The 16,692-nt window shown below is 40.8% G+C and overlaps 1 protein-coding gene and 1 pseudogene across 2 annotated transcripts in view; one reads left to right on the top strand and one right to left on the bottom strand.

Moving 5' to 3' along the window:
- The window catches only part of LOC309609584 (uncharacterized protein), a 136,829-nt gene that overhangs the window by 103,307 nt on the left and 16,830 nt on the right, over positions 1–16,692 (top strand). The gene's annotated exons all lie outside the window — the stretch shown is intronic.
- On the bottom strand, positions 1,434–7,261 carry LOC309609578 (large ribosomal subunit protein uL30 pseudogene; annotated as a pseudogene). Its single transcript has one exon. The product of its transcript is annotated as a large ribosomal subunit protein uL30 pseudogene (transcript).

Raw genomic sequence — 16,692 nt, 5'->3', positions numbered from 1 at the left:
AAATCATCCTGGACCCCTTTCTTTCACATCCTCTATCAAATCCATCTCCTAATCCTATTGGCATTGACTTCAAAGATAATTCTTGAATTTGACCATGTATCCAGCTTCTACCACGACTATCGTAACCAAAGCCACTGTTATCTTTCATCTTTTGTTGGTGCTCTGTGCCTCCTCACTCATCTGGTTCCACTCTTCCCTCCCCTGATGCCTCCTAAAGTCTATAACAGTAGGCAGTCATCCTCTTAAAAGATAAGTAGCAACATGTTGATCCTGAGCTCAAATTACTTCAATGCCTTCCTGCTCCATTTAGAATAAAGGTTACGGTCTTTGCCATGGTCTACAAGGCGGACCCTCATTTGCCTCCTCTCTCCCTCTCTTCCTTCATTGCCTACCATTTACTCTTTGCTTGCTGTATTTCAGCCACAGGGGCCTTCCACTGTCTGTCAGATACTCCCAGCGCATGTCACCCTCGGAGCTTTTGCCCTTCTCATTGCCCATAGCTGAAACCCTCTATGCCAGAGTCAACCACTCGTCCTGACCTCATTCCCTGCTGACCCTTTCTAAAAAGCAAACTTTGTCCTCCTCTATGATTTTTTTTTTCTTTAGCAATTTTTTAAATTAAAATATAGTTGATTTACAATATGGTGTTAATTACTGCTGTACAGCAAAGTGATTCAGTTATACATGTATACGTTTTTTAATATTCTTTTCCATTATGGTTTATCATAGCATACTGAATATAGTTCTCGTGCTATACAGTAGGATCTTGTTGTTTATCCATTCTATATATAAAAGCTTACATCTGCTAACCCAACCTCCCACTCCATCCCTCTCCCAACCCCCTTCTTCTCAGCGACCACCATTCTGTTCTCCATGTCCGTGTTTCTGTTTTGTAGATAGGTTCATTTATGGTATTTTTCTTTCTCTTTCTGACTTACACTTAGTATGATAATCTCTAGTTGCATCCATGCTGCTGCAAATGGCATTATTTCATTCTTTTTTATGGCTGAGTAGTATTCCATTGTATATATGTACCATATCTTCTTTATCCATTCATCTGTCAATGGATATTTAGGTTGTTTCCATGTCTCGGCTATTGTGAATAGTGGTGCTATGAATTTAGGTGCATGTATTTGTTTGAATTATAGTTTTGTCTGGATATATGCCCAGGAGTGGGATTGCTGGATCACACCTCTATTCTTTTAATTTGCTATATTTTTATATTGAAAATAAATAAAAATATAAATTTTTATTTAGAAGACTTATCAGTACCTGATATAACATATCTATTTTAAAATGTTATGTGTCTTGCATCCGGATGTGTAATTTTAGATTTGGTTTATGTGGTTCAAGGACCTGACTTAATCCCCTTGCTCTGGAGGTGGACATTTTACCCAGGTTTGGCCATTCCTGTCCACAGTGATTGGTTTGAGATTGGACAAGTGGAGCAAATAGGTATCTGCCTAATACTGTTTCTGAAACATTTTGGAAATAGAAGCTCTGATTTTGTTGGAGTTGCTAAATTGGAGCTACTAGTAGCCATTCCACCCGTCTATGGGAGTAACCGCTTGAAAATAAAGACAACACAGAGGAAATTACACTTAAGAGAAGGAAAGAGAGATTCTTGAATGTTTAGTTTGAGCACCTGAATTTTCAGTTCAATGATCCAATGAATTCATCTTTTCACTTAAGCCAATTTGATTTGCAGCCACCAAAAGATTCTGACGAATATAATTACACTGCATTATACCTATATTTACCTCAACATTCTCATACAATGATTTCTGGGTAAATCAGATTTTATTGAAGGGTTGGTGTATCTAAAAAGAATTACCACATGGAGGGTTGTAATAATAATATGATATAGTATATTAATATTATTATGTTAATATAACATACCGGGTATATAATAATAACAATCTAATCTAATAATAATCGAATATAATTATAAATAATCTATAATATAAAAATAAATACCCCAAATGTTATACACTAAATACAGCATTTCCCATAGTCTAGGAGAAAACAATCCAAGAAGTTGAACAATTCACAGGGTGTTTTCTTGTGGGTGTTCCATACCCAACCTTACACCTCTGTCCTCAGATATGTGCCTCTCAAAAAAAAATGCCTCGTTTCTAAACTCCCATGGGAGAAACTCCACCCACCTTTTGGGAAATCCTACCCTTATACACAGGATTTGGTTTTATTCCCGGGTCCATCCCTCATCCCTAGCATTGCATTTCCCCAAGTCTGAGTTTTTCAGCCTATAATAATGCCCAGGGCTGGGAGTGGAATGAGGGAGAGCGGTGGGAAGGGGTGGCACCAGCAGGCCAATCCAAGGTGGCCTCTGGAATTTCAAGTGCCTCAGAGTAGCCCAGGGTGGCCGTGGGTGTCCCAAATCCAGACTGCTTTTCAGGTCTCCCTGCTAGGGGGAGTGGCAGACATTCTGTCCAACAAGTATTTCCTCTGGTCCCACAATTAACTGTTGGATCACACACATACAAGCGCTAACAATTCTCAAAGGCAATGTCATCTAGAAAGCAACGATTTTCTAAACATCCCCCTGGAGTCTTGCAGAGTAGTGTCAGTTCTTTTTCTTGATCCTCTAACCTTTATTAGAAATGATACTCTCTCAGTCATGATGGGAGCATGAGAAGGTCTTACATGTGCCATAATGTATAGGAGCTGATTAAATTTTCAGCCCAGGGATCATTCTCCTCCCCAGTGTCCTGATCTGGGGGAAGTGAGATGGGAAGTTGTCTACAGAGGGGACGGTTTCATTAACTTAGTTACAATATCCTTCTCCCCTGTTGGGTCTGGGTCTCCTTGAAAAGTTCTAAGTTTCACAGCCAGAGCAGATAGAGTAATAAACAGGTGCTGGATTAACGAGTGACATCTGCCATGGTTATATTTAGGATTCATCACTCGTGAATTTGTTAATGGACTTTATTTATACACATTACTAAACAGAAATGGATTTGGAGTCTTTATTTTGGGCCAAACTCTTGGTTTTCCAGAAGTTGCTGATTAAGATAAAAATATCCGAGAAGGAAAATAAATCCTCAAGCTCCAGTAAAATGGAATCAGTTCCCATATTGGCCAGAAGAGGGCAGAGTCCCTGTGGGAATGTGGCAGGATAGATGTATTTTGATACTGCAGAAAGGTTTTGGAGCATAGGCACTGGCTAGGGAAGGGAAGAGTAAGTGGCAAAGAGAGTCTGGTGGGGGACAGAGGAAGAAATAATTTCTAAAAGGTGACAGAAGATTTTAAAAATTCTGTTTACTGCATCCAAATTCATCATTCATTTATTAATTTATTCCTTTACCAAACATGGCTGAGCACTTACTATGTGTCAGACTCTGTGCCTGGGGTGAGCAATGCAGAGATGAACACAGCAGACATGGTCTGGGGAGTGTACAGACCAGTAAGGGTTACAGGAATTAAACAATTAAGTGTGTGTGTAATTCATGATTTTGATAAGAGCTATAGAAGAAAGTAACAGGATGTTATGAGGACTACTTTAAGTTGGAGGAGATCTCTCTGATAAGATGAAACCTGATGGATGAAGAGTCATGTGGAAAGTTAGGGGGCACGTGTTCCAGGCAGAAGGAATAGCTTGTATGAAGGCCCTGAGGTTGGAGGGGGGTTGGAATCTTCAAGGAATTGAAAGCAGGTCAATGCGGCTGCACGGGGGTAGCGGCAGGAGATGGATTTGGAGAGATGCAGGAGGATCGTGCGGGGCCTTTTAAGCCATGCTCAAGGGTTTGGGTTTTCTTTTTTCTTTCAATTTGAAAGCAGTCACCGTTTATTAACTGACCAGATTACAGAAATAATCAAGGTAGATACCTTAGTTCATCCTTCTAATAAGCCTATTGATCTGGTGCCAGCATCTCCACCTTCTAGAAGATGGGTGGTCTTTTTCTTCATTACACCTAGTGGAGAAGACAATTGGAAGGGTCACGGGAAGTTGTTTGCTTCTCTGAAACGTTTTCCAACAGAACAGATCTCATGAATCGGATCCTCCATGCAGATGATGCCACATTTACCAAGTGACTGAGCAATCCATGTGTTGTCTGTCAGGGCAATTCACTTCTTGTTGATTTTGCCATAGCCAAACTTGTAGATCAGTTCATTTTCTGACTTCAGGTTTGGGTACCCCCATGCAATATGTGGTTCCACAATCCTCAAAATGTTGACTGAAGCCTCGCTGAGCTTCACAAAGGTGCCACTGAAGATCTGGAGCAGGCGAAGAAGCTGCAGCACCTTTCGGACCTTTGAGCTCACACCTTGGCTACCTCTGATCCTGATGACAAGTGCCAGTTTGGGCTCCTCAGGCACATAGAAGTTGCCAGCTTTTCTTGCCATCCTAGCCATTCGAATATTGCTTCTGTACATCTGCCTATACTCCTTGTAACAGTGCTTAGCCTTTTCATTGATAAACTTCCTCCTTGCCTTTCAAAGCATCTTTTGGATAACTTCTCAGGAGCTTGATCTTCAGCTCTGTGAAATTTCTTTGCTTTTTCTTAAGGGTTTCTGGTACAGCGGGAACCTTCTTTTTCTTCTCTTCTGCTCCCTCCATGATTCCAGCCAGAAAAGAGCAGGTTTGGATATTCTCGCACGAGCAACGGGAAGCCCCGAAAGGGTCTTAAGCAGAGGCATGGATCATCTTATTCATATTTTGAAAGATCACTCTGGGGAGTTCCCTGATGGTCCAGTGGTTAGGACTCTGCACTTTCACTGCGGAGGGCCCGGGTTCGATCCCTGGTCAGGGAACTAAGATCCCACAAGTCACGAGGCGGGCCAAAAAAAAAAAAAAATCACCCTGGCTGCAGTGTGGAGAATGAACTGGAGGGGTATTGAGGGAAGCAGGGCTGTTAGGAGGCTGTTACAGTAGTTCAGGGAAAAGATGATGATAGCTTGGACTAGGGTGGTGACAAAAGGTGGCAAGAACTGAGTGAATTAGAAACAGATTTGAGGACAGACTTGGCAAGACTCGGTAATCGGAGGTTGAGAAAAGGTGTCAAATGTTTTTTGACTACTTTCTATCATGAGCAATTGGAGAAGTCTAGGGAAAGGCAGGCTGGGGGTGTGAGGATGGGGAGTGGAGAGTAGAAAATGAAGAGTTCAGTGTTGGATCCCTGTAGCTTGAGATCCCTGTGAGATACCCAAGCGGAGATATTCTGGCCTGGAGCTCTGAAAGGAGGGCTAAGTGAGAGATACAAACTTGTGGGTCAGCCCTATATAAAAATGGCATCTAAAGCCATGAATGTGGATGAAGTTACAGAGTCAGGGAGAACACAGAGGGATGAGATGTCCCAGGACTGAATCCTGAGAAACTGTAACCAAGGCAGGAATCACAAACATAGTCTGGATTCTGTGGATTAATGGGAACAAAGTCCTTTCAGAAATGTATCCAGTGAGGGGTCACCTCATCTTTCTTTCCTTGTAAGGAACTCTTATGTATTCGTTTCCTGCTACCACTCTAACAAATTATCTCAAACTCAGTGACTTAAAACAATACAGATTTATTCTCTTCAGCTTCTGGAGGTCAGAAGTCCAAAACTGGTCTCACTAAAATTAAGGCATTGGCAAGGCTGCGTTCCTTCTGAAGGCTTAGGGGAAAATCTGTTCCCTGGCTTTTTTCTGGCTTCTAGAGGCTGCCCACGTTCCTTGGTATGTGACCTGCTTCCATCTTCAAAGCCAGCAAATGACAGGTGGAGTTTTTCTCCTGCTGCGTCCCTCTGACTCTGAGTCTCCTCTCTCCCTCTTTTATTTCTAAAGATGCCTTGCGATTCCACTGGGCTCACTGGGATAACTAAGGATACTGTCCTCATCTCAGGACCTGCTGATCAGCCGCTTTAATTCCATCTGCAGCATTAAATGCCCCCTGCCATGAAATGTATTGTAACAAATTCACAGGTTCAGTAGATTAGGACATGGGCATCTTTGGGAGTCATTATTCTGCCGACCAAACCTTACAAGTCTTGCTTATTCCTCTTTGGAAAAGTGTAAAAGAGTACACATTACTCCTCAAGTCCTAGAAGAAAGTCTTCCATGATAGTCCAAAACGGTGCACTTGACAAAAGTGGTGAGATTTGCTTGTGTGTCTGTGTATATTTGTGTGCCCATACCTATATTTCAGCAATTCACCCAGCTGGATAAGAAAGAAAAACAACTAGTGAAGTCATTGATTAGGGACTTGTTTATATTTATTCCCTTGTCAACTAGAATAGGGATCCTTGGGCTGCTATCATAACGAATGTCTCTGTCTTAGCGCATTTGGGCTGCTATAACATAATACCATAGACTGGGTAGCTTGTAAACAACAGAAATGTATTTCTTACAATTATGGAGGTTGGGAAATCCAAGATCAAGGTGCTGGCAGATTCATAGTGTCTGACGAGGACTCGCTTCCTGGTTCATAAACGGCCATCTCGCTATAAACTTCCAGGAAGGGGTGAAGGATCTCTCTAAGGTCTGTTTTATAAAGGCACTAGTCCATTCACGAGGGCTACACCTTCGTAATCACCCCCAAGGGCCCCAACTCCAAATATCATCACATTGTGAGTTAGTATTTTCAACAGATGAATTTTGGAGGACACAAACCTTCAGTTTATAGCAGTCTCTTAGTAAAACATAATGTCACTTAATACTTATTAGAATGGTAAAAAAACAAACAAACAAAAACACCCACAAGTGCCTCCCCACCGCCCTGCCCTGACGATACCGGCAACTGTGTATTCAGTAACCTGTAACAATCATTTGTGGCTGGTACCAGTGTCACAGCAACTCTAATCTACAGAGAAGGAAATTGAAGTTTTCGGAGGTTACATAGATGTGCCAAAGTCACCCAGATAATACAAGATTAAAGTGGAGACAGAATTCAGTGCTCTCTGACCCCGGGCCCATGTCCTTATTTATTCCTTCATCTTGCTTCTCTCAGAGCTGTTTTCTATTTAGAGGCAAAATGTCCGAGTTGGACTATGATATATACATACGGAGAATCATATTGCATGTACATATAGATATTATATATACGTAATACATATGAAAAAGCCAAATATCTACTAACCCATTGAAGTTTTTGATCAATATAGATATAAAAAAGCAAAGAAGGCAGATTGAATGAAATCAGCATTTTGATTACTTGGCTGATATAAATTTTACTTGGACAAATAGGTGTTTGTTTATTTACCCAATAATGTTCCCCTTCCCCCCATTTTTATTACGGTAAAATATACCCAATAATGTTTTGTATTAAAAAAGATGAGACTTTGGTGTCTAAATTTTTTTGAGTGAGTTAATGCATTTCTTGAAGTAAATGCTTATTCATTTCAATTCTGTTTTAAAGAAATATTTGAGGCCACAAACTTATACCTAAGAACCTAAAGTTCCTATGGGGAACTTTAACTGTTCCCCATACGTTCTGATATGTAATACCTTGATGGTTGTTCAGGTCTAGATATTTTGTAATTTCCATTATCATTTCCTTTTTAACTCATGAATTGTTTGGAGGTGCTTTTAATCAAAATGTGGTATTCCTCCTTTTCTATATTGCTATTGTTGTCTAACTTAGTAATAATGTGGTTAAAATGTAACCTCTATGACATCAAATTTTTGAAAAATTTCATGCTGTCTTTGTGACTGGTATGGGATCGATTTGGATAAGTGTTGTATGTGTGCTTGAATAGAACGTGTATCTTCGAATTGGGGAGTACACTTTCATGTAGCTGTAATTAGCATGTTGAATCCACGATGCGTGGCCTGCCACAAAAATACAATTTAAAAATTTTTCAGTGGGAGTAAACTTCCTCTGTCCCTGGAGATAAATTCTGGAAATTGTGGTGTCTTTTCTGTGGACTCTGAAGTAATAAACAGTCCTGTTCTCACTTTGGTCCCCAAATCACCATTTCTGGGGAGTGTCTGGCAGGATATATCAATCAGTGCTTCAGTCTACATTCCGGTGAGAGGGCACCTCCCTCCATGTGGATGGCTGTGGGCTGCCTCGGGGGATATGGCTGGCTTCTGGATCCTAGTCTCTTCTCTCTCCCCCATCAGCTTCTTCTTAAGCTGCTGCTCTGTCTGTCTAAGCTTCCTATCTTAGTGAATGGCACCAGCACCCACTGCCTAGGTCAGAACTGGCAATTTTCCCTGACTCCTCTTCCCATTTCCACTCCTATTGCTAACAAACACCAAGAGTCATCAACTCTGCTTCCCAAATAGCTCTCAAATTGGTCCAATTCTTTCCATCTCTGCTGCCGCTACCTCTGTTCAGACCGCCTTTATCGCTTGCTTGCATCATTGCAATCACCTGCAAGCTGATCCTCATCTCCATTTTGCACCCTGCTTAAATCTTTCTGCTGTAGCCAGTGATTTTTCTAAAGTATAAATCTGATTACATCATTCTCTGCTCAACTCATTCAGTGGTTCCCTATAGATCATAGAATAAACTTCAAACTTCTTAACTTTGTTTACACGGTCCTTCAGGATCTGGCTCTGTTTTAAAAAATTTCTCTCCAGAGTCTTCTGTGATCATTTCCCTCTTCCTAAAACAAACCTACACTCTAGCCATTGTTACAGGCCCTAAAATATGCTATGCTTGTTCACCTTGAAACATAATGTGTAGGACTTTATGTCTTTGAGATTGATGATCTTTCTTGAGTTTACATATCTTAACCCCAGAAGAGTGGAATGATGGAAAAAAGATTAACACACACACACGCACACACACAAATACATACCGATATACTCATACATTTGTGTATACAGACACATATATATTAATATATATTTGGGATAAATATATGGAAAATTTACATAAATGTATGCATATATATGATGGAAATTAGCAATCAATAAATGCTTTTAAAAATTGTACATGGATATTCAGTTATAGACAGCAGGTTACACAATACATTAATTTTCTCTTCTTCCCTAGATTCCATCAGAATCGTAGTAAAGGCATGTAAAAGTAACAAATCCATGAGTACACAAAGAATGTGATTGGAATCAATAAAAAATAAGAGATTTCCACATATTTCTGGAATACAGATTCAGCAAATTTTGCAGAGCAGAAGAAGCTGCCTCTTCCACTGCACACAGAGGAAGATAGAGACAAGAGAAATCAGATCTGCCCAGAGGAATCCCAGAAAGACTTAGGATTCTGGAATTCCAAGTAGAGTAGTGGGTGGTATTTAGGCTTAGGGCTGAAAACAGGGTGATTACATGGGTCAGTGGACTGCCATCCATTTCTTTGGGCATAAAATGTCATCAATTTGGTTTCTTTCCTGAGCCTAGAAGTCAGAGGTGACTTCCCAGGAGACCTCAAGTGTCTTAAAAAAAAAGAAAGAAAGAAAGAAAAAAAGAAGACCTCCACATACCTGTAGTATGAAGAGTTGAAAAGATAAAATCAAGAAAATCCACAAAAAACAAAACAGAGAGAAATTTAAAAAATATATTTAAAATATCCAAGCAGCGTAGAGGATTAAACCAGCCCTATCTGATCAACAGGGCATCCCAAAGATAGAATAGAGAAAACAAAGGTGAATAAATTATCAAAGGAACAATATAAGAAAATTTCCCAAGATTAGAGTCAAATAATCAACTTCTCAGTGAAGCATTCCCGGACTAACCCATTAAAACTGTAGTCCCTCCACCTAGCCCCTCCTTACTTAATTGTTCTCTTTTGAACTTATAACCACCTGGCATACAATGTATTTTACTTGTTTGTTTAATGTCTCTCTTCCCATTAGAATGTAAGCTCCCTGCAGGCAAGGCGTTTGGTCAGTTTTGTTCACCGGGGCATCCTCAGCGCCTACTCAGTGCTTGGTACAGTCGGTGTTCAATAATTATTTGTTGACTGAATGAATAATAGAATGACTCAAGAGATCTAAACCCTCATCTGCTGTGGAAAGAATTCAGTTGATAACGCCTCAAATTGGTTTCTCAATAAAATGATATATAGGCCTATAATTTAGAAATATGAGACAACCCCCTGAAGCAATTACTAAAAGAGTTAAAGGCACTTAACTGCATCTGAGGAATAAGATGGGAGAGTAGGAGTGGGAGGGGGCAAGTCGCTGTTGATTTTCATCGTAACTTATTGCAAACTATTTGCTTTTTTCACCATGTGACTGTACTGTTTTTTTTAAGAGTGTATATGTCTTAGAAAACATTTTATATTTATTTTCTGTAAATATATATCAACAATAATAATAGCTAACATTTATTGAGCACTTATTACATGCTAGGCATTGTGCTAAGCTTTATATGGATTTTTGAGGAATGTATTACATATCTGTTGTCATTTTACATGTATTGAAAACATCTGGATTTAACTTAAAAATAGAAAAAAAAAAAAAAAACCCTCAATCCCCAAATGTAAATATTTAGTAAGCTTAAACTCGGTCGAATAAATTCTGCTTCTCAATCTTCATAACAAAGATATGAATTTGATATGCCTCTTCATCTCCTTAAAATGCAAGAAACAAAGCATCATGCAATATTTTTTAAAGTTTTTATTTATTAGGAAATCCTCATAGAACTGCAAAAGCACCTGTCAACAGGAACTATAGAAACTGAAGGAAAAATTGTGCGTAAGCTCTTTTGGAGACATCTGTCCATGTCATCTGCTTGCTTTCCCACCACCCTTCTTTCCAGTCCACATTTCTCTTTCAGTCGGTTCATCTGAAGTATAATTGACCTTTGTTTCAGGAAATTTATGGGATTTTCACAACATGAAATGGCTTCTGACAGAGTCATTTTTGGGCCTCAGCTCTGATCTGCTTCCTCCTGTCTCTGCCCGGATATTCTGCTGTGACGCCATCCATCACTGGTTCAGGAACACATGGTGCCATCACCGCGGCAAATCATTCTTCCATCATTCCAGAGGTGAAATTGAAACATTGATAGCTGTTAACAAAAATCCTTTTAGCACAGTTCTGTCGTTTGGACGCTTCTGGGGTTTAGACTGTGCTCTGGATCTGTTGGGAGCAGCCCCTTCTTCCCTTTTCCTTTTTGCTTGACTAAACTCCTCCTCATCTCTCAGGCTTCAGCTGAGATGTGCCCCTGGAGGAGCCTTTCTCGACAATGACCCCACCTGAATGTGGATCCTGCACCTTCTGCAGCTCCCCGAGTATCCCTCTGACATTGACTTCATAGACTGAATTGTTGCTGCCATTTATTTTCAGTCTCCTGTGCTGGACCTCACGCTCCCTGGGCACAGAGACTGAACTCTTCGTCTTGCTAGCTCCAGCGCACGGTGTGGCGCCCTGGTATATAGTAGGTGCTCAGTAACCATTTGAATGAATGAATGAATGAACGAAAGCCACTGTCACTGTGTACAGTTCCACTTTAGTTTCACATACTGAGTATGTATGAAAAATAACAACCAAAACAACTGGACAGCTGTGATTAACAATTTCAGTGAAAGGCTAATGAGTTAAATAATCTTGGCCTAAATCCAGAAGTTAAGGGAAAAAGAGATAGCGAGAAGGCTGTGCATATTTCCTGTGTTCTGTAGGAAATAAATATTTCCTAAGCTCTTTTCCTCCAGCAATTTCCGAAGTTGAGAATGCACCATATAATTTTATAGCCCCATGAAAGAAGAAAGTAAAATGCTTTCAGAATGGTTTGTGCCACATGCTGTAACCTAGCCTCTTATTTATGGCTTGAAAAATAGGTGAGGGAAAGTTGTTATATATTCCTATTTCTTCAGAGCCTTTGAACAATAGTTAACAAAGACCACACTGAAAATTGAACTTACCTTATCACTCATGAGATCAGGTTCTGAATTATGTGAAGCAAAAATGTTTCCAATACAGTCCCCTCCGCCACCAATCCCTCCATCCCCTCAGCTGGCATGAGAGAAGCATCGTAGTTACTTCATGCCTTTTCTACTGCTGGTCTTCATTGGACCAGAGCTAACATGCGCTGAATGCCCTTCCAAATGATAGGAAAAAGTTGAAAGAGAACTTTAAAGGTGATTTTAAAATTTTAATCTAAGGCTAGTTGAAAGATGATTGTTTAAGGTCGTTCTGTGATTATTGGGAAATTGGGCAAGATTTCATTTTTTAGCTCAAGTATGTGACAGGCGAAGAAATAACACATCAAAGAGAAAAATAGAAGAACAAAATTATTCTACTTTGATGGCTTATGTGTTTTATCTGTGATGCTAGATTTTCAGTTCATGTAACTCAGAGGGAAAATAGATACATCAGGATGCTATTAATAATAATTGTGGGAAATTTTTCATTGATTTATGTGAGATTAGACTCTGGCCCATTGTCTATTTTCATGCGGCAGTTTTTTCTTTTGTAAGAAAAGTACTTTGGTTAAACAGGGTGTATCTTTGACCTGAATGGTGTTCCAAGGACATATTTAGTTACAAGTTGAAACAGTGTTGGTCCCAAATCTATTACCAGAATAATAGTCACATTATCTCTCATTCATCTATGGGTGATAATATGTGATGTTTCAGTCACTTTCTTTACTAGCTCTACTTTGTTTACTAGACCCTAGTTGGCATTGTGTATTGTTATTATTATTATTTATGCTTAATTATGAATTACTTTTTATATTATCTTAAATTTAAGGAAGGACATATCTCCCACACATATTTAAAGTTAAGTATATATATATAAATATATATTAATATATAAATTAAAATATAAATATTAAATTAAGTTAAATGTATTTAACTTAAATTATATTAAGTTAAATATATAAATATATATAAATACATTTTATACATATACACATGTATGTATATGTGTTACATATATATACATATATAACTGCAGTGGTTGTGAAATAGACAAACTCTCTCATGAAGCTCCACTGCTGACTGTGAGGTTGCTATTTTGCCATTTGTTGGTTTCAGACTCCAGTAGCTTCTATTATCAGTCCAGGAAGTTCCTTGTTTCTCTAACCTGGAAATATAATAGGAAGCCATGTACACGTGAGCTACGGGAGAGCCAGGAATGGTTCCCCCCATCCATTACTCTTTCCTTATTCTAAATTCCCGTCACTTGGAACTGATTCCTTTGTGTTTAGGCTTTGTGGACATCTTAGTATTACAGAATCCTAGAATTTTAAACCTAGAAGGAATATTAAAGATCTGATCCAACCACCTTCCTAAGCCTGTAGATAAGGAAACTGAATTCAGAATTTTGTGCAAGGTTTTACACTCTGAGGGTGGTAGAACCACTAGAATCAAGGCCCTCTGGAGGTCACTTCTGCTAACTCTCACTGTGTTCATTCATTTCTTCGCTCTTTAATTTATGGCATAGTCAGGATTCTTCTGGGTGAAAGTGAGAAAAACCCAAATCTGACATACTTCAAGGAAAGAAGAAACGTTATTAGCCTCTGGGCACGATAGGCTCAAATAATGTCTTCCACACTTGGACTGTCTCCAAATCTTGCCTCCTGTCTGTGTGGGCTTCATCCTCAGGCAAGCTCATCCCATGCTGTGGCAACACGCCTTCCTCCTCACCACCCTCCCCTCAGAAATTACAGGCATGCATCCTACCAGCTTTAATTCCACCAGAGCAAGAAAGGCTCATTTTCCTAGTTAGTCCCAGAAAAGTGGTGACATGAAATCTCACGGGTTTGCCTTGGGTCATGTGCCTGAACCAATCAGAGGGTCACAATAGATCAACTGGCCTAGCTTAAGTCACATGCTCTCCCCTGCCACCAGGGGAATCTCATAGGCTGAGAGTGAGGAAGAGGAACTTCCTCCAAAAAATTAAAAAACAGATAAAAATTGGAGTACTGTGGCAGAGGAAAGTAAAATAGAGACCAAGCCATTTAAAGCAACCACTATCAGCTTCAAGTGCATACTATGTCTCAGACACTGCGCTACGTGTTTGTCTGGGTAGCACCTGTTGTTAGCTCATTTGCCTACCAGTTGTTTTTTCTTAAAATGAACATGCTGGCCGAAAGCTGAACTGACAGAAATAGAGTCAAGGAGAGATTACATTGGATGTGTTGAGGGGGTGATGGGGAGACAATGGGGAGAGGTTTGGGGTGCAGAACCCTGCGCAGGGGAGGAAAAGTGAGGCCTGAATGAAGGTCAGCAGGGGCCCAGAGGACAGGAGAGATCTGGGAAAAGGCCTATGAGAGGCTGCCAGTCTCCACTGGGCTATCTGCTCGGTCTCAGTTCTGCTCCCTGAGCAGATAACCCTGTGGAGATGCGGTGTGGTTGATTCATTCATTCGTGCACGCATTTTGGGAGGGCCTACTGTGGCCAGCTGCTGTGCCAGGTGCTAGGGAGGCAAAGGTGGTAAGACGGATCTTCTCTCATCATCCACCGGGGGCATGTTACACAAAGCTTCGTGACAACTGCAGGAATTGCTACCAGGGAAAAGTCCAGAGTGTTCCAAGAGAATATACAGAGGACCTGACTGTGTGGAGGATGTGGGCAGGGAGAAAGGCAGAGAAGGTCCCCTAGAGTAATACTTGAACTGAGACTGAAGAACAAGGAGGAGGCTTGCTAGGGCAGAAGAGGGACCAGGAGAAGAGAAGGAATTCCAGGCAGAGGGTACTGGAGCCTGTGCGAAGGGGTTCAACGTTGTTGGGGAACAGTGGGGAAGGCCGGTGACTGCTCAGGCTGGAGGAGGAATAAGAGCCAGACCATGCCACTCGCTTCGGGCCACTGGAAAGACTTTGAACTTTATGTGCAGGCGTTCGGCTTGTGATCAGATTTGTGTTTTTAGAAAGATCACACTTGCTGAGGGTGGAGAAAGAATTGAGGGGGGCGGGTGAGACTACACAGCCAGAGCTTAAAGTGGGGATAGTGTAGAAGTGGCAACAGAGATGGAGAGAAAGCGACCACAGTCAAGAGGTGACTTGAGGATATGGGGTGGGAGGGCGAAGCTGGGGCGAAGTGAGAGTTGCATCGCCATATATGCACTACTGCATGTAAAATAGTTGGCTGGTGGGAAGCAGCCGCATAGCACAGGGAGATCAGCTCGGTGCTGTGCGATGACCTAGAGGGGTGGGATAGGGAGGGTGGGAGGGAGACGCAAGAGGGAGCGGATATGGGGACACGTGTATGCATACGGCTGATCTGCTTTGTTGTGCAACAGAAACTAACACAGTACTGTGAAGCAATTATACCCAATAAAGATCTATTAAAAAAAATAATAAAATAAAAAAACATCTGAAACAAAACAAAACAAAAAGAGGTCTTTGAATGTCTTAGTATTGGAAAGGTGACTTCAGCAATAGTTGGACAGGCAGTGCAATATACCCATGGGTTTGTGAAAGTTTCACATTTTCGTTAGCTGGTTGAATAGCAGGTTTTATTTTCCATGACAGTATTAAATTGGCTGGGGATTAGGCTGAATGTAATTGTTTTATGGCCAAATGGATCCCATTGTAATAGTGACCATATATCAGCCTGCCAAGTGCCTGATTTAAGAGTACAAGGCCACAGGGAACTTCTCTGAGCCTACAGATTTGCTGACTAAAGATAAAGGAATGGGACCTTAAACTCTGGCAGCCCCGCAGAATGTCCTGGGGTCTTAACGGTCTTGCTTGCTGCAGTTTAGATAATCCCTTAAATCTGTAAGAGTTCATATATGTAGACTCTGGAACTATATTCTTGGATTGATGAATGGGATGAATAGCCAGGTTCAGATGCTCTGCAGTGCCATGGGAGAATTCCAGTTGATGTGGGGCAAAGACTCCAAGACTGGGTGTGCTGTAATGATGGTGGTCTCCTGGAAAACCAGCTTTGCCAAATTGAATTTGAGCCTGGGAAGCTAGAATTAAATATGTTAGGGATGTGCACCTGAAAGAAGGCTTATCCTGAGCAGTGATTGATAGGATAGTCTACGGTTGTACAGTAGTCTAGAGAAGAGGGTGTGGAGCCAGAGTCAGGGACTTACGGCTCTGTCATTTACCAGCTCTGTCTCCCAAGCCAGTCACTTACGCTTTCCGAGCCTCAGTTAACCCATTTTTAAAGTAAGTATTATAATACTACTATTACTACTAATAATAATACCTGCTATGTCACCCAGCATGGTGCTGAAGATGAAAATGATGAAATGAAGTTGAAAAGAAACGAAATTTGTGAAAGTGCTTTGTAAGTGAAAAAATGAAGATGCCAAAAGAATTGTCAAAGAAAAAAAAAAAAAAAGAATTGTCATTATTTGTTCCAGTCAAGATAGGCCAAATTGTACCATGGTCAGAAATAGCAACATCTTGCCTTGAAACAAAGTCTCTTTCTTGCTCCTTCTGGCAAAGTCCACTGCCCGCTTGGAAACTCTTAGGGTATCACTCTTCCATTCATGTTGATGATAAATACGTGACTTTAGGGATCCTTGCTCACATTGACCTCACCTCACTTCCTGGTTATGCAGCGGGTCCCACTGGCTGTACCACTGTAAAAAGCAGCTGCTGTTTTCCCCCTCTCCTGGGTTTGTTTTCCCTTCTGGAAGTGCGTTTGGATTTTTCTTTGGGCCATCACCCATTTCATGTTTTACACGGGGCTGGCCCTTCTGCACACCACCAGTTCAGTCACCAGGGGAAATTGCAAACAGGAGAATCTCCTTGTTTACTCTCTTTTTCTCTTCTGGAATAAGCAGTCACTTATTCCTGACTGGTCCAAGGAGACTAGTATCCTTAGGTGACCAAAGGGAAATCTAAAGGGGGTACAGAGTTCAGTGGGAGAGGACTGGGCAGAAGAGA

Source organism: Balaenoptera borealis (genome assembly GCF_965194805.1).
Source record: "Balaenoptera borealis genome assembly, chromosome: 13".
Lineage (NCBI taxonomy): Eukaryota > Metazoa > Chordata > Mammalia > Artiodactyla > Balaenopteridae > Balaenoptera > Balaenoptera borealis.
This window is presented reverse-complemented; position numbering and strand designations above follow the sequence as displayed.